This window comes from Micromys minutus (genome assembly GCF_963924665.1).
Source record: "Micromys minutus genome assembly, chromosome: 7".
Classification (NCBI taxonomy): Eukaryota; Metazoa; Chordata; class Mammalia; order Rodentia; family Muridae; genus Micromys; species Micromys minutus.
The window spans coordinates 50,806,302-50,829,177 of NC_137976.1; the positions used below are offsets into that span (position 1 = coordinate 50,806,302).

The window sequence follows — 22,876 nt, forward strand, 5'->3', positions numbered from 1 at the left end:
TATTTCTCTAAAGAACATTTAATTCGAAATGAGAAAGCCTGATTTAAAACCAAACATTTTAATTAGTATTAACTAGTAACAGAAAATTATGTTATTATTTTAGGTTTATAAATGTCTTTTTAACCAAGATGTATTAACTTTGTTTAAAATATAGATACTACTGATGTTCAGAGATCTCCATGTTCTGAGCTAACCTACACTCATCTATCTCTCTGCCATGTCCTGTCCCTCTCAGCACCTCAGCACCGTCTATTTACAAAAACCCCTGAAGGCTTACCTTTGCCTGTACCACACCACTTCAAAGGGTCTTTAGAATATTCCAGGTTCCTTTAAGGACAGGACTAGATCTCACTAGTAAGTTTTTTATATCTTGATAGCCATAGTTGTTAACAGCAGGACTATATAAAATGAAGATTATCCTAGTAAAAACTAATGAAAGATAAAATAAAACTATTCATGGGAATATATCACAATGAATAGGTATAAAATGCAAGTATACTTTTACATAATATTAATGTATATTCCAGATTCACTATAATAAAATATACACACTACATATAGTTACAGATCTGTTGAAACATGCATTTATATTTGGGCAGTTATTCCTGAAAGTTAAAGGAACAACACTTAAACTGTTTTCATAACGCAAATTATAACTGAAATAAATGTCCTTTAAAAACTATAATTAATGACTGTTATGTCAAAAATGTGAATCAAAGGGTCAAACCTTATAATTCACAGTTTGAAGGGTCACAGCCCAAATTATAACTTTAAAAAACTGATTATCTATGAGCAATTTGACAAATCCATCTAGTAAACACTGGATGCATACAGAACATTTTAAGAGTATGAAGAATGTATCTCCAAGTGGATAGCTGATGAAGGAATTGCCTGCTTTTTCTTGAACAAGGCTGAATTCCAGCTTTGGAATGATTTAAATGAGAAAGCAGGCACAGGCCCAGGTGGTGTAGATGTCCAACAGCAAGCATAATGAAGAGTCTGATCCCAACAGGAAGTGGTCATAGACACCTGACCAGTGAGAGAAGACTGCAGACACATCCATCTTCTAGTCTTTCCTTACCATTACCAAAGCCCAACTCAAAGGTAAAACATATCCCACTAACAAAAGTTATTTGAAAGAAATAATATTTGGTAATATAAAAACTCTACAAATTCTTTTGCAAGCTCTAAGGTTTGAAAATACCCATGAAGGTCATGTGTATTAGTACAGGCACTTCAGAAAAATGAACTTAATTGCTTTCTTTATTCTTTCTTTATTTCTTTCTGCCTTTCTTTCTTCTTTTTTTTTTGTTTGTTTTGTTGGTAGTGATTATTTTGCTTTGTTTTTTTTATGTTGTTGTTGTTTATGATTTTTGGTTTTGGTTTTTGACACAGAGATTCTTTATGTAGCCCAGACTGTCTCTGAACACACTCTGTAGATCAAGCTGTCCTTAAACTCAGAGAATTGCCTAACTCTACCTCCTAAATGCTGAGATTAAGAGTGTGTACCACCACTATCCAACAAAACTTCTTTTTCTCCTCCTGGAGCAAAATACTGCTTCATCTGTGTTTGTGCCAAAGACACCCACACTCTCAGACAAGTTGAAAAGAATATGACTTTTCTATAATTTCAATCTAGGTGTAATCCACTCTGTAAAATGCAGGCTACTAGACATAATACACTGCACATTCAATTCTTAAAACCATGTACAGAGAAGAGCAGAATAATTTCATTAAATATGTTTGTAATTGCTATTTATGTCTTAGTATATTACCCTTTAAGATGCTAATATAATTATTGATCCTTGGTTCAATAATCTAACATCTGTAAAATGTCTAACATGGAGCTAACATTTGTTGAAAGAATGGATAGAAGGAAGAAAAGGAGGGAGGGACCTAAAGTTAGCTAAACCCCTCAGGCATTATCGGTGTGACCCTATGAAGAAAATGCTTCAAAATACATATTATATTTTATCTTAACTACTCAACAGTTCACTGATCTAAATACCTATCACAGCAACTCAGGAAGTTGAGGTGTTTTCAAAAGTACTTATAAGATGAACATGGTATAATGAAAAGAAAACCTGGTGACTCTGAGAAGAAAGCAGTCTGTACAGTGCATAGGCTCAGGACAAGCAGGGCGACACACACTGGAGAGCTCTGCTACCTGATGTTTAGTGTGCTCAGTCTGAAGAATCACCACAAACACTAAGGCCTGCTCACTAGTTCTTCAGCTAGCACCATGAGCCACGCACTGTATTATCAGGTTCTTTAGAGCATGAGTCACACAATCTGTTGGAAGAAACAAATATCCACCTAAACTGATCATAAAAAGTTATAACTGTACAAATCCTTTGTTTTTCCTGTGTGTAATTGCCAAGCATTGGGCAGGTACAGAAGGAGGGTCTAAAGATTAGAAAAGATGAAAAGGAAAGGGGGTAAACAGAAAGAGAATATAGAACGATTTTTGTAATTTTTTTAAAAAGGGCTTTTCTGAACCTACAAAAATGTCTCTAGGGTAATTACCTTACTTTGTATGCTAATATGACTCTGGGCATGGCACTTTGCTGAGATCTGTGAATCTGCTTGAATTTGATGCAAGGAGTATGTGGCTCTCATAGTAACTAGTACCAATGTGATCTGCAGATGCAAATCACAATAACATAAAAAAACACATTTGACATTCTTGATATTAGTAAAAGCTTAACTGTATTTCCACTTGGCCTGGAAAATGTTCCCGTCATTCTGTTGGACCAGCCCACACATACTGGGCTCTTGATAGGTTCTGGGCACAACCATCTGGCCCTTTATTTACTTAACTCTTTTCTAATACTGACAAGTATATTAGTAACACTCCTTTGATCACTAGTAAATATAGAGCTACTGCAGAACTAAATCTTCTCTCATTCTGAAAGTCACTAATTAGTTGTGGGTAGGAGTTGAAGACTATTACAAAGACATGTTGAGCATTACTATAGTAAGTCATCTAAATACCACCAGAAGCATGCTAATTTATTTCCCACTTCATTAGAGGGATTAAAAAACACCATGTCAACACTAAAGGAATCCAAGAAGAGACAAGCACATCTTGAAGGATGGTAGGTGGCTAAGGGAAAAGGATGAATGCAGAATTTGGGAGGTGGGAAGAAACTGCATTTGTTTCCTTGATATCTTTTCACTTCTTTACCCAACAGTATGACTCAAGGCTCTGGAGTAGCCTGTGACTGTAACCCCAGTACTCATGAGAAAAGGAAGGATGGTAACTGTAAACGAAATGACAGCACAGTCTACATAGTAAGACTGTCTCCAAAACAAAAACAAAGGACTAACATACAATCGTACTTACTGAACATATTTTATTCAGTTTATAATAGAAGTTTTCAAAGAATACAAATAATATGGGTGGCCCCAACTTCTAAAGCATCATTATTTTAACTAGTACCTATAAAAACATAACTTCATAAGCCATATTAATGTTTCCATACAAAAGTTCTAAATAAACTGATTTTATAAATTACAATATAGGCTAAGATAGAAAAATATCATTTCAAACAGTGCTAAAAAGACATTTATAGGAGAACCCAAATTCTCATATATGTTTTAAAACTGAGAATTTAAATAGTTTCAATCCATTATATCATTCATATGCTACATATTTTTATGTAGATGAGTCTAACTCCCTTGAATTTTCCATATGATTCTGGATGTTCACAATTTTCAGAAACTGTTTTATGTTAATTCGAGAATCAGGTTTACAGCATCATGACCCAACAACCTGAAACTAAGTTTATGGAGGCTCAGCAAGTCACCCTTCTCTCTAAGATCAAATGTGACACCAAGCAAAGACGTTTAGAACTTAGTTTGGATTTCACTTTTGCTCAACTGTTCACAGACATTTTGTGGAAGATAAACATTTCATATGACACAAAACTGAGAGAGTTAGGATCTCAACTAAAAAAAAAACCTTATACATTTTCAAGTATTTCTATGTCCTTATCAAATCCTATACCTAATAAAAACAGAGCTGTTGCATATCCAGAAATAAACTAAAAAAAATACCATAAAAGAAAGGAAACATGCTTAATATATAAATTAAGAACTATCAAAGAGAGACCATCCACCACCAGGAACACAGGAAAGGTACGAGGGAGAGGCGAGAACCAATCACTGACAACAAGATGGAAAGCAAAAGAGCATATCCCAGGGAAGCCAAGACAATCTAGCAATACTAGAACCCAGCTCTCCCATCACAGCAAACAGTGGAATACCAAACACTCCAGAAAAAGAAGATTCACTCCTGAAATCATACTTCAGGATGATGATAGAGATCCTTAAAGAAGAAGAGGAGAAAAAGCGGAAATAATTAGAAGCTTTTAAAGAGGAAACAAGAAAAACACTCAAAGAACTAGAGAAAAACAGAACCAAAGAGATGAAGGAATGGAAGAAGGAATTTAAAATGGAAATGGACACAATAAAGAAAACACTAAAAGAGATAACCCAGAGGTAGAACACCTAAAAAAGAAAGCAGGAGTCACGGATGCAAGAATTTCCAACAGACTACAAGAGATGGAAGAGAGAATCTTGGGGGCAGAAGACAACACTGAAAACACAGACAAAAGAGTCAGAGAACATGCAAAAACCAAAAAGCTCCTAACGCAAAATGTCCAGGAGATCCAGGACACAATGGGAAGACCAACCGTAAGAATAATAGGAATTTAAGAGGGTGAATAATATCAACTAACAGGTACAGTGAATATCTTCAACAAATATGTAGAAGAAAACTTCCCTATCCTTAAGAATGAAATGACCGTGAGCATAAAACAACAAATAGGTTGGACCAGAAAAGAAATTCCTCCCGACATATACTAGTCAAAAGGCCAACTGCCCAAAGGAAAGAAAAAAATACTAAAAACAGTAAGGGAAAAAGGTCAAGTTACATATAAAGGCACACCAATCAGAATCACAACACAGATTCTCAACAGAGACTATGAAAGCTAGAAGAGCCTGGACAGACATCATGCACACCCTAAAAGAGCACAAGTGCCAGCCCAAGCTGCTATACCCAGCTAAACTATCAATCACCATAGATGGAGAGATGAAGATATTTCAAGACAAAACTAAATTTACACAATATCTGACAACAAACCCAACACTACAACAAATTATAGGTGGAAAACAGATTACAACGAGGGGAACTACAATCTAATAAAAACAAGAAAACTCCTAAGCAAGAAAACCAAAAAAAGAAAGACATAAAGGCACAATTCAACCTCCAAAAGCAAAAATAGCAGGAAACAGCAACCACTATTGCTTGATATCAGTTAACATAAATGGTCTCAACTCCCCAATAAAAAGATATAGGCTACCAGACTGGATACATAAACAAAACCCAGCATTTTGCTACATACAGGAAACTCATCTCAGAGACAAAGACAGACAATATCTCAGTGTAAAAGGTTGGGAAAAACTTTCCAAGCAAATGGCCCCAAGAAACGAGCTTGAGTGTCCATTCTAATATCGAATAAAGTAGATTTTCAAACAAAAGTTATCAAAAAAGTTAAGGAAGTAAACTTTTAACTCATTACAGAAGAAATTTGTCAGAAGGAACTCTCAATCCTTATCATATATGCTCCAAATACAAAAGCACCGATATTCATCAAAGAAACCCTACTAAAATTCAAAAAATGCATTGCGCCCCACACAATAATAGTGGGAGACCTCAATACCCCACTCTCACCAATGGACAGATCATAGAAACAAAAATTGAACAAAAACACTGTAAAACTAGCAGAGGTTATGAACCAACTGGAATTACTAGATATCTACAGAAGATATCATCCTTAAAAAAAAGAATACACCTTCTTCTCAGCACCTCATGGCATCTCCTCGAAAACTGACCACATAATTGGACACAGAACGAGTCTCAATCGATATAAGAAGATTAAAATACTCCCATGCATCCTTTGAGATCACCATGGTCTAAGGCTGGTCTTTAATAACAACAAAGAAAACAAAAAGCCCATATACACATGGAAACTAACCAATGCTCTCTTAAAAGATAGCAGGGTCAAAGAAGAAATAAAGAAAGAAATTAAAAATTTTCTAGAATTCAATGAAAATGAAAACACGACATACCCAAACCTATGGGATGCAATGAAAGCAGTACTGAGAGGAAAACTGGAGAGATCATACACCAGCAACTTGACAGCACAATTGAAAGCTCTAGAACAAAAAGAAGCAGACACTTGCAAGAGGAGTAGACAGTACGAAATAATCAAACTTAGAGCAGAAATAGGCCAAATAGAAACAAAAAGAACCATTCAAAGAATCAACAAAACCAAGACCTGGTTCTTTGAGAAAATCAACAAGATTGATAAATCCTTAGCCAGACTAACTAGAGGACAAAGAAAGAGAGTATCCAAATTAACAAATTCAGAAAGGAAAGTGGAGAAATAACAACTGAAACTGAGGAAATTCAAGAAATCATCAGATCCTACTACAAAAGCTTATACTCAACAAAGCTGGAAATTCTTGAGGAAATGGATGAATTCCTAGACAGATACAAGATACTAAAGTTAAATCAAAAGCAGGTAAACCATCTAAATAATCCCATAACACCTAAAGAAATAAAGGCAGTCATCAAAAGCCTCCCAACCAAAAATAGCCCAGGTCCAGATGGGTTGCAGAATTTTATCAGACATTTATTGGGGATATAAGACCAATACTCTCCAAACTATTACACAAAACAGAATCAGATGGAACACTACTTAACTCATTTTGAGGCTACAGTAACCCTAGTTCATAAACCACACAAAGACCCTACAAGGAAAGAGAACTTCAGACCAATCTCACTTATGAACATTGATGCAAAAATACTCAACAAAATCCTTGCAAACCGAATCCAAGAACACATCAAAACGATCATTCATCATGACCAAGTAGGCTTCAACCCTGGGATGCAGGGATGGTTTAATATAAGGAAATCCATCAATGTAATCCACCATATAACAAAACTCAAAGATCAAAATCACATGGTCATCTCACTAGATGCTGAGAAAGCATTTGACAAAATCCAAAACCCCTTCATGTTAAAAGTCCTGGAAAGAACAGGAATCTATACCTAAACATAATAAAAGCAATATACAGCAAACCAACAGCCAACATCAAACTTAAGGGTGGGAAACGTGAAGCAATTCCTCTAAAATCAGGGATTCAAAAAGGTTGCCCACTCTCTTGCTACCTATTCAACATAGTACTGGAAGTCCTGGCCAGAGCAATTAGAAGGCAAAAGGAGATCAAGGGGATACAAATCGGAAAGGAAGAGATAAAAGCATCACTCTTTGCAGATGACACAATAGTGTACTTAAGTGACCACACAAATTCTGCCAGAGAACTCATACAGCTGATAAACAAGTTCAGCAAAGTGGATGGATATAAAATTAACTCAAACAAATCAATAACCTTTCTATACTCAAAGGACAAACATGTGGGGAAATAAATTAGGGAAAAGATACCCTTCACAATAGTTACAAAAAAACATGACATCCCTTGGTGTGACTCTAACTAAGCAAGTGAAGGACCTGTTTGACAAGAACTTCAAACCTCTAAAGAAAGAATTCAAGGAAGATCTCAGAAAATCTGAAAGATCTCCCATGCTCATGGATTGGAAGGATCAACATTGTAAAAATGGCCATCTTACCAAAAGGAATCTACAAATTCAATCTAATACCCATCAAAATACCAACCTAATTATTCATTGAGTTGGAAAGAGCAATGTGTAATTTCATCTGGAATAACAAAAACCTAAAATAGAGAAATCCATCCTCAACAACAAGAAAACATCGGCGGGAATCACTATCCCTGACCTCAAGCTATATTACAAGGCAATTGTGCTAAAAACTGCATAGTACTGGTACAAAAATAAACACGCGGATCAATGGAATAGAATAGAAGATCCAGAAATAAGCCCTCATGTATATGGTCACCTAATTTTTGACATAGGAGCTGTAAACATTCAATGAAAAAAGGACAGCACATTCAACAAATGGTGTTGGTACAACGGCCACTCAGCATGCAAAACAATGAAAATAGACCCTTTCTTATCTCCTTGTACAAAGCTCAAGTGCAAGTGGATCAAAGATCTCCACATTAAACCAGATACACTGAAACTATTAGATGAGAAAGTAGGGAAAACCTTAGAACACATAGGCACAGGAGAAAATTTCCTGAACAGAACACCAATTTCTCATGCTCTAAGGTCAAAGATTGACAAATGCAACTTAATGAAATTGCAAAGTTTCTGTACGGCTAAGGACACTGTCAAGAAAACAAAACGGCAGCCGATAGAGTGGGGAAAGATCTTTACCAACCCAACATGAGATAGAGGCCTAATATCCAAGGTATACCAAGAACTTAAGAAGCTAGACACCAGAGAATAAAACAACCCTATTAAAAAATGAGGTACAGATCTAAACAAAATTCTCAACTGAGGAATATCAAATGGCTGAGAAGCATCTAAGGAAGTGCTGGACATCATTAGCCTTTAGGAAAATGCAAATCAAAACAACCCTGAGATTCCACCTCACACCAGTCAGACTGGGCAAGATTCAAAACTCAGATGACAACAGATGCTGGTGAGGATGTGAAGAAAGAGGAACACTTCTCCACTGTTGGTGGTGTTTCAAACTGGTACAACCACTCTGGAAATCAGTCTGGCAATTCCTCAGAAAATTGAACATAGTACTACCTGAACATTCAGCTATTCCACTTCTGGACATATACCCCAGAAACACTCCAATATACAACAAAGATACATGCACCACAATGTTCATTGCAGCTCTATTTATAATAGCCAGAAGCTGGAAAGAACCCAGATGATCTTCAGTAGATGAATGGATACAAAAGTCGCGGTTCACTTACAAAATGGAGCTAATCAGCTATCAGAAACAATGCCCTTATGAAATTCTTAAGAAAATGGATGCATCTAGAGAATATCATCCTGAGTGAGAAAACCCAGTCACAAAGAACAGACATAATATGCAGTCACTGATAATTGGATACCAACCCCAGAAAGCTCTGAACACCCCAGAAACAACTCACAGACTAGATGAAGTTCAAGAAAAGAAAAATACATTATGTTTACTCCTTACACACCAAGAAAACTTTGACTAATTCTGGGTTAATCCTGGTTTACATGTACTTTATGCTCACTGTAACCTGTAAGATCTTAATGTACACTGTAAAATCTTAAAAACAAAAAAGCCAAGCAAAACAAAATCTATTCGTATATTTTTATGCAAAATGCTTAAAATTTGTACATTTATCTTTGTTTTTTTTTTTAAATAAATTTCTATCAAAGAATCGGGTCAATCTGCCACCTGGAATGGCGGCTTGTAGAGGCTGAGCAGGTGGTGGGTGGGAGACCTGGGCTGCAAGGGAGTAGAGAGAACTCTGCGAAGTGCACACGGAAAGTGCAGCCCCTGCCTTGCCCTGCCCTGCACTGTCTGATCCAGCGACCAGGAACAGAACTTTGGAACTTCTGTTCCCACCCGGAAACTCTGAGGCATAGAACAGGGCTCGGCCCATCTGCCACCTGGACCAGTGGAGATCCAGAAACACAGACCAGATACAAGGGAAAGGCAAGAACATATCATTGACAACAAAATGACAAGAGGAAAGTGAAAGAGTATATCCCAAGGAAACCAAGACAACCTGGCAACACCAGAACCCAGTTCTCCCATAACAGCAAACATCGGAATTCCAAACACTCCAGAAAAGGAAGACACAGACCTGAAATCATACCTCAAGATGCTGATAGAGATAATTAAAGAAGAACAGGAGGAAAAGCAAAGAGATTCAGAAGCTTTTAAAGAGGAACCAAAAAAACTCAAAGAACTACAGCAAAACACAACAAAAGAGATGAAGGAATGAAAGAGAGAATTTAAAACGGAAATTGACACAATAAAGAAAACACTAAAAGTGATAACCCTACAGGTAGAACACCTAAATAAGAAATCAGGAGTCACAGAAGCAAGCATTTCCAATAGATTAAAAGAGATGGAAGAGAGAATCTCGGGGGCAGAAGACAACATTGCAAACATAGACAAAACAGCCAGAGAAGATGCAAAAAAAAAAAAAGCTCCTACCCCAAAATGTCCAGGAAATCCAGGACACAATGAGAAGACCGACCTAAAGATAATAGAAATGGAAGAGGGAGAAGAGTATCAACTAAGGGGCACAGTAAATATCTTCAACAAAATCGTAGAAAAAAGCTTCCTACCCTCAAGAATGAGATGACCACGAGCATAAAAGAAGCCTTCAGAACTCCAAATAGGTTGGACCAGAAAAGAAATACCTCCCGACACATAATAGTAAAAACATCAAGTGCCCAAAGCAAAGAAAAAATACTAAAAGAAGTAAGGGAAAAAGGTCAGGTAACATATAAAGGCAGACCAATCAGACTCACACCTGATTTCTCAACAGAGACTATGAAAGCTAGAAGAGCCTAGATAGACATCATGCACACCTTTAGAGAGCACAAGTGCCAGCCCAAGCTTCTATACCCAGGAAAACTATAAATCACCATCCATGGAGAGATGAAAATATTTCAAGACAAATCAAAATTTACACAATATCTGACCACAAACCCAGCACTACAACGAATTATAGGTGGAAAACCCAATACAGTGAGGGAAAATACAGGTTAGTAAAAACAAGAAAACTCCTAAACAAGAAAACTAAAAGAAGAAAAAGACACAGACACAACTCAACCCACAAAAGCAATAATGGCAGGAAACAGAAACAACTATTCCTTGATATCAATTAACATAAATGGACTCAACTCCCCAATAAAGAGACATAGGCTATACAACTAAATACATAAAAAAAAAAAATCCAGCCTTTTGCTGCATACAGGAAATTCATCTCAGAGACAAAGACAGACACTATCTCAGAGTAAAAGGGTGGGAAAAAAAAGTTCCAAGCAAACAGCTCCAAGAAGCAAGCTGGAGTGGCTATTCTAATATCGAATAAAGTAAATTTCCAACCAAAAGTTATCAAAAAGGATAAGGAAGATCACTTTTTACTCATTACCGGGTAAATCTGTCAGGAGGAACTCTCAATCCTTAACATATATGCTCCAAATAAAAAATCACCCACATTCATAAAAGAAACCCTACTAAAGCTCAAAAAATACATTTCACCCCACACAATAATAGTGGGAGACTTTAATACCCCACTCTCACCAATGGACAGATCATGGAAACAGAAACTGAACAAGGACACTGCAAAACTAGCAGAGACTTTGAACCAACTAGAATTAATAGATATATACAGAACATATTATCCTAAAGTAAAAGAATTCACCTTCTTCTCACCACCCCATGGCACCTTCTCGAAAATTGACCATATAATTGGACACAGAACGAGCCTCAATTGATATAAGAAGATTGAAATACTCCCATGCATCCTCTCAGATCACCATGGTCTATGGCTGATCTTTAACAACAACAAAGACAACAAAAAGCCCACATACACATGGAAACTAAACAACGCTCTGTTAAATGATGGCAGGGTCAAAGAAGAAATAAAGAAAGAAATTAAGGATTTGCTAGAATTCAACGAAAACGAAACACAACATACCCAATCCTATGGGATGCAATAAAAGCAGTACTGAGAGGAAAACTCATAGCCCTAAGTGCTTCCAAAAAGAAACTGGAGAGAGATTACATCAGCAACCTGACAGCACAGCTAAAAGCCCAAGAACAAAAGGAAGCAGATATACCCAAAAGGGTAGACGGCAAGAAATAATCAAAATTAGGGCAGAAATAGACCAAATAGAAACAAAAAGAACCATTGAAAAAATCAACAAAACCAAGAGTTGGTTCTTTGAGAAAATCAACATTGATAAACCCCTAGGCAGACTAACTAGAGGGCAAAGAGAGAGTGTACAAATTAACGAAATCAGAAAGGAAAGTGAGGACATAACAACTGCAAATAAGAAAATTCAAGAAATCATCAGATTCTACTACAAAAAATTATACTCCACAAAATTGGAAAATCTGGAGGAAATGGACAAATTCCTAGACAGATACAAGATCCCAAAGTTAAACCAGGACCAAGTAAACCATCTAAATAACCCTATAACACCCAAAGAAATAGAAGAAGTCATCAAATCCTCCCAACCAAAAAAAGCACAGGTCCAGACGGGTTCACTGCAGAATTTTATCAGACATTTATTGGGGATATAAGACCAATACTCTCCAAACTATTCCAAAAGATGGAATCAGATAGTACACTACCTAACTCATTTTTTGAGGCTACAATAACCCTCGTACCTAAACCACACAAAGACCCTACAAGGAAAGAGAACTTCAGACCAATCTCACTTATGAACATTGATGCGAAAATACTCAACAAAATCCTTGCAAACCGAATCCAAGAATACATCAAAACGATCATTCATCATGACCAAGTAGGCTTCATCCCTGGGATGCAGGGATGGTTTAATATAAGGAAATTCATCAACATAATCCACCATATAAACAAACTCAAAGATCAAAATCACATGGTCATCTCACTAGATGCTGACAAAGCATTTGACAAAATCCAAAACCCCTTCATGTTAAAATTCCTGGAAAGAACAGGAATCCAAGGTCCATACTTAAACATAATAAAAGCAATATACAGCAAACCAACAGCCAACATCAAACTTAATGGTGAGAAACTTGAAGCAATCCCACTAAAATCAGGGACACGACAAGGCTGCCCACTCTCCACCTACCTATTCAACATAGTACTGGAAGTCCTGGCTGGAGCAATTAGACAGCAAAAGGAGATCAATGGGATACAAATTGGAAAGGAAGAGATAAAAACATCACTCTTTCCGATGACATGATAGTGTACTTGAGTGACCCCAAAAATTCCACCAGAGAACTCCTACAGATGATAAACAAGTTCAGCAAAGAGGCTGGATACAAAATTAACTCAAACAAATCAGTAGCCTTCCTATACTTAAAGGACAAACATGTGGAGAAAGAAATTAGGGAAAAGGTACCCTTCACAATCATCGCAAAAACTATGAAATACCTTGGTGTGACTCTAACTAAGCAAGTGAAAGACCTGTACGACAAGAACATCAAACCTCTAAAGAAAGAAATCGAGGAGGATCTCAGAAAATGGAAAGATCTCCCATGCTCATGGATTGGAAAGATCAACATCTTAAAAATGTCCATCCTACCAAAAGCAATCTACAGATTCAATGCAATCTCCATCAAAATTCCAACCCAGTTCTTCACTGAGTTGGAAAGAGCAATGTGCAATTTCATTTGGAATAACAAAAGACCTAGAATAGCGAAATCCATCCTCAACAACAAAAAAACATCTGTGGGAATCACTATCCCTGACCTCAAGCTATATTACAAGGCAACTGTGTTGAAAACTGCATGGTACTGGTACAGAAATAGGCCTGTGGATCAATGGAATAGAATAGAAGATCCAGAAATGAGCCCTCAGGTATATGGGCACCTGATTTTTGACAAAGGAGCAGTAAACATTCAATGGAAAAAGGACAGCCTATTCAACAAATGGTGCTGGTCCAACTGGCAATCAGCATGCAAAAGAATGAAAATAGACCCTTTCTTATCTCCCTGTACAAAGCTCAAGTGTAAGTGGATCAAAGATCTCCACATTAAACCAGATACACTGAAACTATTTGATGAGAAAGTAGGGAAAACCTTAGAACACATAGGCACAGGAGAAAATTTCCTGAACAAAACACCAATGGCTCAAGCTCTAAGGTCAAAGATTAACAAATGGGACTTAATGAGATTGCAAAGTTTCTGTAAGACTTAGGACATTGTCAAGAAAACAAAACGGCAGCCAACAGAATATGAAAAGATCTTTACCAACTCCACGTCAGATTGAGGCCTAATATCCAAGGTATACAAGGAACTCAAAAAGCTAGACTCCAGAGAATCAAATATCTCTATTAAAAAATGGGGTACAGAGCTAAACAAAACGTTCTCAGTTGAGGAACACCGAATGGCTGAGAAACTTCTGAGGAAGTACTGGACATCCTTAGCCATCAAGGAAATGCAAATCAAAACAACCCTGAGATTCCACCTCACACCAGTCAGATTGGCCAAGATCCAAAACTCAGATGACAGCAGATGCTGGAGAGGCTGCGGAAGAAAGAGGAACACTTCTCCACTGTTGGTGGGGTTGCAAACTAATACAACCACTCTGGAAATCAGTCTGGCGATACCTCAGAAAATTGGATATAGTACTACCTGAAGACCCAGCTATTCCAATTCTGGGCATATACCCCAGAGACACTTTAATACACAACAAAGATATATGCACCACAATGTTCATAGCAGCTCTATTTATAATAGCCAGATGCTGAAAAGAACCCAGATGTCCTTCAGAAGATGAATGGATACAAAAATTGTGGTACATATACACAATGGAATACTACTCATCCACCAGAAACAATGACTTAACCAAATTCTTAAGAAAATGGCTGCATCTAGAGAAGATCATCCTGAGTGAGATAACCCAGTCACAAAAGAACAGACATAATATGCAGTCACTGATAGTGGGATGCTAACCCCAGAGGCTTGCACTCCCCCAGAAACAACTCACAGACTGTATGAAGTTCAAGAAATAAAAAATACAAAACAAAACAAAAAAAATATTTACAAAACAAGAAGACTTTGACTATTTCTATGTTGCGTTTTGTTTTGCATGTACTTTACGCTCATTGTAACTATTAGGTTTTTGATGCATACTGTCAAGCCATTGAAAAAATCAAGTACTGACTAAAAAATATATTCATATAGTTTTATGTAAAAATTATTTTAAAATCTGAAAAAAAGTACTGACAAAAATGTATAATTTTAAGCAAAAAATGTTTAAAATCTGTACATTTATCTTTGTTTTATAAAATAAAGTTGTTTAAAAAAGAAGAATTGGGTCATCTGTTAGTTAATGGTGTGGAATAAGAATGATTTGCTTACAGATAAATGCAGGTATAGAGATGGCACATAACAGGACCATGTGCTACAGTGGAACAGAAACTTCCTCAGGAAACTAGATGCTTCTGAGAGTTACAAGGAAGTGATTAACTAGCTAACAGAAATATCAGACACAGCATGATGTAACACTAAGGGCGGCATTGTTGGTGACCTCCACCATCAAACAGCTTTGCCATTACAGTAGGGATGCCTGGAATCAGGCACTACATAAAAACAGTAGAAGCTGGAACCAGCTAGGGGAAGTTTCAAACAAAATCCATTTCCACATGCAAATATCCTGGGAAACCTGCACTGAAGAACGTTTCCCTTGGGACTGGCACACACCCTGTTTGCAAACTGCCAAGTAGCACTTACCTGTACTTACCCTGATGCAGGCAAGATGATCACAACACAGAATAAGAAGTTACAGTCTCTATTGCACATAGAAGTAAGTGATTCTAACTTTTGCTGGCAAAGATTTCTGTTGATCGGTGTGACCAGAATGTCACTCCATGAACAGATGGCCAGAGTGAGTCCATTTCCCTAACAGTGTATTTTGTGTTTCCTTGTATCCCAATCAACCAATCAATCAATCAAAGCACAACCCAGGAGCAGGGGCTGTGCCCTCCTTTATTTGGTTTGAAGGTTTCTCTGTGAAGTATCAATATAAATTACAGCACAGGCATTAAAGATGAACAATGCCAATGCTACTTCACATTTAACATGTCTAAGTGGTCACAATAAAAATCCTAAGTTTATAAAAACAAAAATACACAGAAACAGTGTGAAATCTTAATGTTTGTAGGAACATGAAGGCAAGTGGAGATGATGATATTAAGTGAAATAAGTCTGTCTCAGACACTTTCTTATTTTGTTATATGCCTTATATCATATGTGGTTCATAGGGAAACAATATTAAGGATCCTCATATGACAATGTGAAAGTAAATCTGCCTAGGGATATGAATGAAACAGGTAAGAAATGAGAAGGCAATACGGTTTGAAAGTGTAGGTAATATATTCCATACACAATATGTACTAGTATAAAATAATTGTAAAGTAAAGCAAAAACTTTCAAATGAAAATTACATGGTACATTTTAATCTTTCAATCCTATGAATAAAGGAGAATAATCATATTGATCGTTCTAGTGGTTTTAAGCTAGTAAGCAGTTTATAAGGAAAAAGAAAATCAGAGCCATTTACATTTATTAAGTTCCATTAAAAAATTCAAAAGAAATGCTTTAAAATCCAAGCCCCTGTGTTCTAGATAAATGTCTTAGCTAGAAAAATGTTTGGTATGCAATCATAAGTAACCAAGTACAGATCCCCTGCAACCATGCAAAAGGTAGACATGGAAGCAGACACTGTACCCAAGTGCTAGGTGGGCACGGAAAGATGGACCCTGGGGCTGCCTGGCCAGCCATTCTAGCTGAACTGCTGACTCTTTGGGCAAAATGGCAATAACTAAACAAATGTTAAAAATGGTAAATTTTATACCATGAGACTTCCTGAAACAGACAGAGAAAACACACACACACACACACACACACACAACCAGCTAGATTCTCAGTGTGCTAACTTCATTTCTATCACTATCCTACTATATGCATTATTTTGATTCTGTAAAATAACAGTGAATAATATAGTTATACAAGAGATAACTTAGGAATATATTTCTACTTATAATAGCTAATAATAAAAACAGCTGAAATTATATTATTAATGTGCCTATACATGTAGTAGTATAAACCTACAAAGAAAATTCTGGTTACCTACCTTCAAGAAAGAGATGATGAAATACCAGTTTCAAGAATACATCTTTAGTACCTCTGTACCTTAAAATATTGCCTAGTATTAATTTTTCATCAAGTTGTCATTTTCTCTGACATTTGGTTTTATTAATCACGGCATTTATCATTAATTTGTAGAAAATATCATAATTAAGCCAAATAAAATAAAATCCTTAAAAGGTTAAAATTAGAAAGCAGGTGAATTAGAACTCTGACATTACTATGTTGACATACAGGAGCTTTTGGAAGTACAGGAGACAAGTTTTTTCAGAGGTTGGTGCCTCAATCTTGGGGCTGGTTGGTTTTTTAAAATGTTACAAAGATTTGATGTAAAGCTGTCTGACAGTTTTGACATTCAGGTGAAAGTACTGCTGCTGCATTTGGAACAATTTGCATATCCCACTGCTAAACGGAACGTTTGAGGTGTGCACTGGTGTAAAGAAATTAAAAACAAGCTATCACACATGCTTAAGTGTATGTATTCACAAACTGATGGCTGGATCACACTACCCCAACCCCCTCCTATGTAATCTGTGATTTACTCTTCTATAATAAATTACCCTAGTATGTTATTCTCTCTGGAAGATCTAACCATGCATTTAAGAAGCAAAGTAATTACAGTCCCCTCTTGTCTAAGAGGCCTCTCTCAAGCCCTATGAGCTCTTTATACACAATGCAGCAACACAAGTCTATTGTAAACTTCTTGCCTGCAATTCTGGACTTGTGTATCTGAAGCTATTAAATGTCATCTGAACAGTCTGGATGTTTCCAATGAAAGCATTTTTATCTCTCCCCATCCTAAGTTGTAAAGCTATTCTTGAGCACAAATACATTCTTACTTTCCGATTTTGAGTCAATATGCCTACTTAGAGAAAGGGCAAGGTTTCCAATAAGAGGAATTCAAACTAATAAAATAAGAAGCATAAAACCTTTCTATGAATAAGAAAGTATAACATCAACAAAGTAGGATTAAATATTGTGAGATAGCAGGGGGGGTTGTTTTACTTATAATTACATATTATTTTGAGGCAGAGATTGTTAAAGGGCAATCAAGAAAAGTTTAAGTAGGAAATCCATGGCCTTGAAAATAATAAAGCATGCCCAAGAAAATAAAACCCATGGGAAAACATCACTGGCTATTACCTTCAGCCTTCAGAGTCGCAAAGGGCAATTCAAACACTCCATTCATTTATCTATAAAAAAAAATACTTAAAATTAGTAATCATTCAAGAAACCATTTGCATTTACATTAATGACTCCATGATTAGCTTTGAGAAGAATGTAGGTGACTTCATGAATTATAATTTTTCTAGGTTTAAAAATAATGAGAAAACAAAATCATTACAAGAACTGAAAACATCCAGTACAGATTCTCAGCAAAGCATGTCACATTCAATGCAAAGCACGATGTGTACACATCTGAAAAGGACAGGGGACAGTCTCAATAGAAACTTTCTTAAGTTACATTAACAATGGTTTTAGACTTAAATATGTTGGATGTGTGCAGGTATGTGTTCATCACACATCAGCACATTTGTCTATAGGGAAGAGAACAGCCTTTGCTAATATCCTCAGAAATGCCACCATTTCTGAGCAGAATGTTGATGGCTTTTGAAAACAACATATTAGGTTTCACAATAAAAAAAATTAGCCATAAGCAATACTCCAATTAAAATTATGTCCTTGGAAAGCGATCTTTCGAAATTTACTATAGAACCTCTATGATGACCTGATGTCATCCTCCTTTGAGACAAGATCTCTTACTGGCCTGAAACTCACCAACTAGTATAGCATGGCTGGCCAGTAAAGTACCAATGACACTGCTGTTTCAAGGATATACCACATCTGGATTTTTACATTTATGCTACAGAACAAACTCTAGTCCCTCCACTTGTACATCAAGCACTTTACCAACTGAACCATCCTCCATGACCTGTATACTAATACTTAGGCAGAATTTGTGAATATTTGTAATATATGACATATTGAAAAGTGACAGCAAGTTAACTAGTAAATAAGGAAAAGATTGAGATATCGTTAAAATGGTAAATGAGGATGAAAATGTTTGCATAATCACAGATAATTAAAAGAAAAGAAAAATTAAATGAGTGGAAAGACATAAGCAAGAAAGGTAACATGTTCAGTGGAGTTCATAGCAAGCCTGGGACCTGGGACAGAAATGAATACACAAATGGATGCCTTGTTTCTTTTAAAAATTCTATTTATTTGTTTGTTTGTTTGTTTACCTTGTGAAATTTTGTTTGTAATTTATGTGTGCTATGTACATTCATACATGTGTGCAGACATCAGAGAACATCAGCTATCCTACTCTATCACCTTCTGACTCACTTCCTTGAGGCAGTCTCATGAATTTAGAACTAGAATGATGGTCAGAAAGTTTAGTCCCATCTCTGGCCTGCACAGCACTGGGGGTTACAGTAGTGAATGGCCATAGCTAGCTTCTCATGTGGTGCCAGAGGTTTGACTGGGTCTTCATGCTTGCATATCAAGTACCCTTACCTGCTGAGCCATCCCCAAACCACCTGAAGAGGAGACCTTTAGATTCCTTTCTAACCACAAGCATACTGATAATATAGACTGAAAGCTGAGACTGGAACTAAAGCAAGCAGGATGCTGAGGGGCTTTTGAAAACAATATGCTAGGTTTCACAATAAGAAAATTTAGCCACAAGCAATTCTCCAATTAAAATTATGTCCTTGGAAAGCAATCTTTATAAATTTACTATGAAATCTCTATGATGACCTTGATGTCATATTTACTAATAATCTCCACAGAGACTCAGTCATTTCAAGTCTCAAAAGCAGTTTTGCTAATAAAAATGCATTACATAAACATAAGCTAATCCTATAAGCCAGTATAACTACAATAAAGACACCCCCCTTTCCCTTTTTAAAAAAAAGCTCAGGATTGGAATTGGCTGGATCTTTAATATGCATATGCAACATTATTAAAAACAGAAACAAAGAATAGAACAAAAATTACACTAGCAAAATAAAAGATTCCCAAGTCCAGGCTGTACTGTACATTCAAATGGAGTGAGGAAAATGAAAACAATGACATTACATTCAGGGAACATAAGCAATACCACAATTACTCTGGAGCAGCAAGCCTGCTCAGATTCGGGAGTAAGATCAAATTCATTAATAATATAAACAGAGGATGGTGGGGACAAATGGCATGTGTTGGGGGTTAGGGATTCGATTGTGATGTGATTCAGAAAAAGACTTTAGGGAAATTAATTTGGCTATTACATGATACTCTGTAAGTTTTATTTACTATTTCTCTCCCTCATTAGAAGAGGATAGGCCCACTGATTTCTTCCCTCACCATAAATGATATCTGCTGGATGTTCAATGATCAGTGCTTTACTAAATAAAAGATTAAACAAACTGAGCACTGTATGAACCACTCATGCCTACCTCTATAATACAAATAAGACAGCTAGGGCCTAAAGAATTGTATACTAGTTTAAGCTTTCCCCTTTGGCAACCCTAAACTCCTACAATTCAAAGTTTACTTTAATATTTCAATAATATTATTTGAAGCAATAAACAAGCAAGCAAAATATTAGATTTATGGCAGTCAAGCAGAACATCTCAGGTAGAAATGCTGAGAGCCATGTGAACTGCTATTTTCACAGGTTTGGGGAAAAATTTTCTTAAAAGAAGTTACAATAGACTAAAAACAAGGTGGTTAAAGAGTAAAACCATATATCTCAGAGTTGCCTGGCTGCTGCCAGATTGAGTCATGACTAACATTATCCTCCTTAATACTATGACTAGCACACAGCAAGCTGGCTGCTCATTAACTATTATTTTTATATTGCTATTTTTATCAATTGTGGATTTCTTCAGTAGATAAGCCTGTCGAATGTATTCATTTATATCTTCTCTGAAATTCTTTAAATAGAGTCTAACAAGAACTCAATAAACATTTACAGAACTGAAAAGAAGACAACTATTATCACTTAATTAATTAGAAAACATAAACAGACTATGAGCATATAAAAAAACCACATTTCATGTACCTGAGTCAATCTAACCAGTATTATAATAATTAATCTTCCCAAGATTTATAAAAATTAAAAAATTAAAAACATATAGGGTAAGTCAGGAATACAAATAGTAAGAGTTAATCTGAAAACATGAAATGAGTTTGTCAATACATCCTGTTCATTAAATAGTATATCTGTCCTTATCAGATAAAGATAATTTTCACTAGTACAAGGACTACTATACAATATCTACTTCATTTATGTATTCACAGCACCAATACCAGCTTGCTTATAGCAAGTATTTTTTCTTAAAAACATCTTTGCTGAACTAAATGTACCATTTCCATGAGCAGCCCTGTGCTGCATTGGGAAGTCAACTCAGCGTCCAACACATAAGCTACTACCAAGCTATAGCCCACCCTTTATTCTACTTTTGTTATTAGATAGTGTCACTGAATTGCCCAGGCAGGCCTTGAACTCAGGTACTTTTGCCTTACGCATAGGTATCCTAGATCCCAGTCCTGTGCTGCTAAGCTTAGAAACAGTCTTAAACGACCAGCCAAGAGACACATAGATATAAAATACACATTTCAGTGGAATAAGTATCCAGTTCCATGGCAAACATTCATAGATGAAGCAGGCTTTCACAAAGAAGGAAAGAGAGGTATGAGAAGAGCAGTGTCAGAAGCACGGGGCAAGCTCAGCGTATTGTCAGGAGGCAGTGTGTACAAAGACACCAAGGAGGAGCACATTCTCCACACTCCGTGGCACACTGACCACATAGGTTTCGGCATACAATGGTTTGAAAACAAACTGTATCAACTTTTGTACATCAAACCAAAAGAACTCTTTTTAATACTTACTATGCCTGTACATTTGGTATAGGTCTACCCTCACGTCAAAGAACCCTCTTTTTTTTTTTTTTTTTTTTTTTTTTTTTCAGTACACAGGGGCAATTACAGAGACTCACAACTGGGGAAAGTGCAGAGAACAAGTGGCTCTGGAGTGTCTTCCCTCAAATGAGATCTATGATACAACTCCTAGACCCAAGTCTTAGGAACACTGAAAGAAGGTTCGGGTGAATTACAAGAGTCAGAAAGCCAAGAAGACTGATACAAAATATAGTCTTCTGGAGCTCTTAGTAGCTATGGGTGCCTACTAAGACTGCACAGGAATAAACCAGTCAATGGCCCAGCCTAAATGAGGAAAAGGCTCACACTGCACAAGACCTACCTGGGGAGCTACAAGCATGCTAGGTACACTACGGCTACCACAGGAAGGAGAGTCCATTCTGATTAGGGACAATGCCTCTAATCAATTGTCTATGCTAAGTGGCCAGGCCCACAGTCATGTGCATGCAGTTAAGAACTAACTGAAATTAATTTGAGTAGAGGTATATGTGGGGGGAATAAGAATTACAGAAGGGAACATAAATTTGAGATGGGTATGTGGGCAAGGCTAGAGTAATTTTAAACCAGCAACATGGCTGCTCTGGCATATCCAGCTGGAATGCAGACACAGGCCTTAAATCCCACTGGCTGCAATACAGATATGCCTTAAGTACACTCCTTACATCTCAAACAATAATGTCTATATGAGGAGTGGAAATGTAACAAATCAGAGAAAGATTTGACGTAATAGACCAGAGATAGGATACAAGTAACTCTCAAGACAGGAACAAGGGACTACCTAAAGAGAGGACAGGGAGAGAGAGTTCATTTTGGTTAGGTTCAGTTGAGTTCAGAGTGGTTCATTCTGGGGAGCTTATAGGCACCCTTTTCTAGCAGAGCAATTCAATCAGAAGCCAAAAGAAGCCAAATTAAATCAGTCAGCTTAGAGAGAAGTTTGAGCCACAATACCTAAGTTGATTCAGCAAGCTAAATTTCAGAAAGAGCTGGAAAGAGTGAATTTATTCGGCAGTAGCAGATCAAACATTCTACGCCTAAGTTTGTAGACAGATGCTAGAAGCTGAAGCTTTCCAGGTCCAGGCTTGTAAAATTAGTTGTATGGAGGCTGGAGGGTAGGCCTAAGGATACTTAGAAACTCTCTTGGCTCA

The 22,876-nt window shown here is 36.7% G+C and overlaps 1 protein-coding gene across 7 annotated transcripts in view; it reads right to left on the reverse strand.

The window, feature by feature from the left end:
* ZBTB20 (zinc finger and BTB domain containing 20) overlaps positions 1 to 22,876 on the reverse strand; it is a 687,690-nt gene that overhangs the window by 581,570 nt on the left and 83,244 nt on the right. For all 7 annotated transcript variants that reach the window (XM_080919186.1, XM_080919183.1, XM_080919189.1 and 4 more), the window contains exon 2: positions 17,949 to 17,998. The gene's annotated coding sequence lies outside the window, so the exon portion shown is untranslated. The remainder of the gene's footprint in view (positions 1 to 17,948; positions 17,999 to 22,876) is intronic.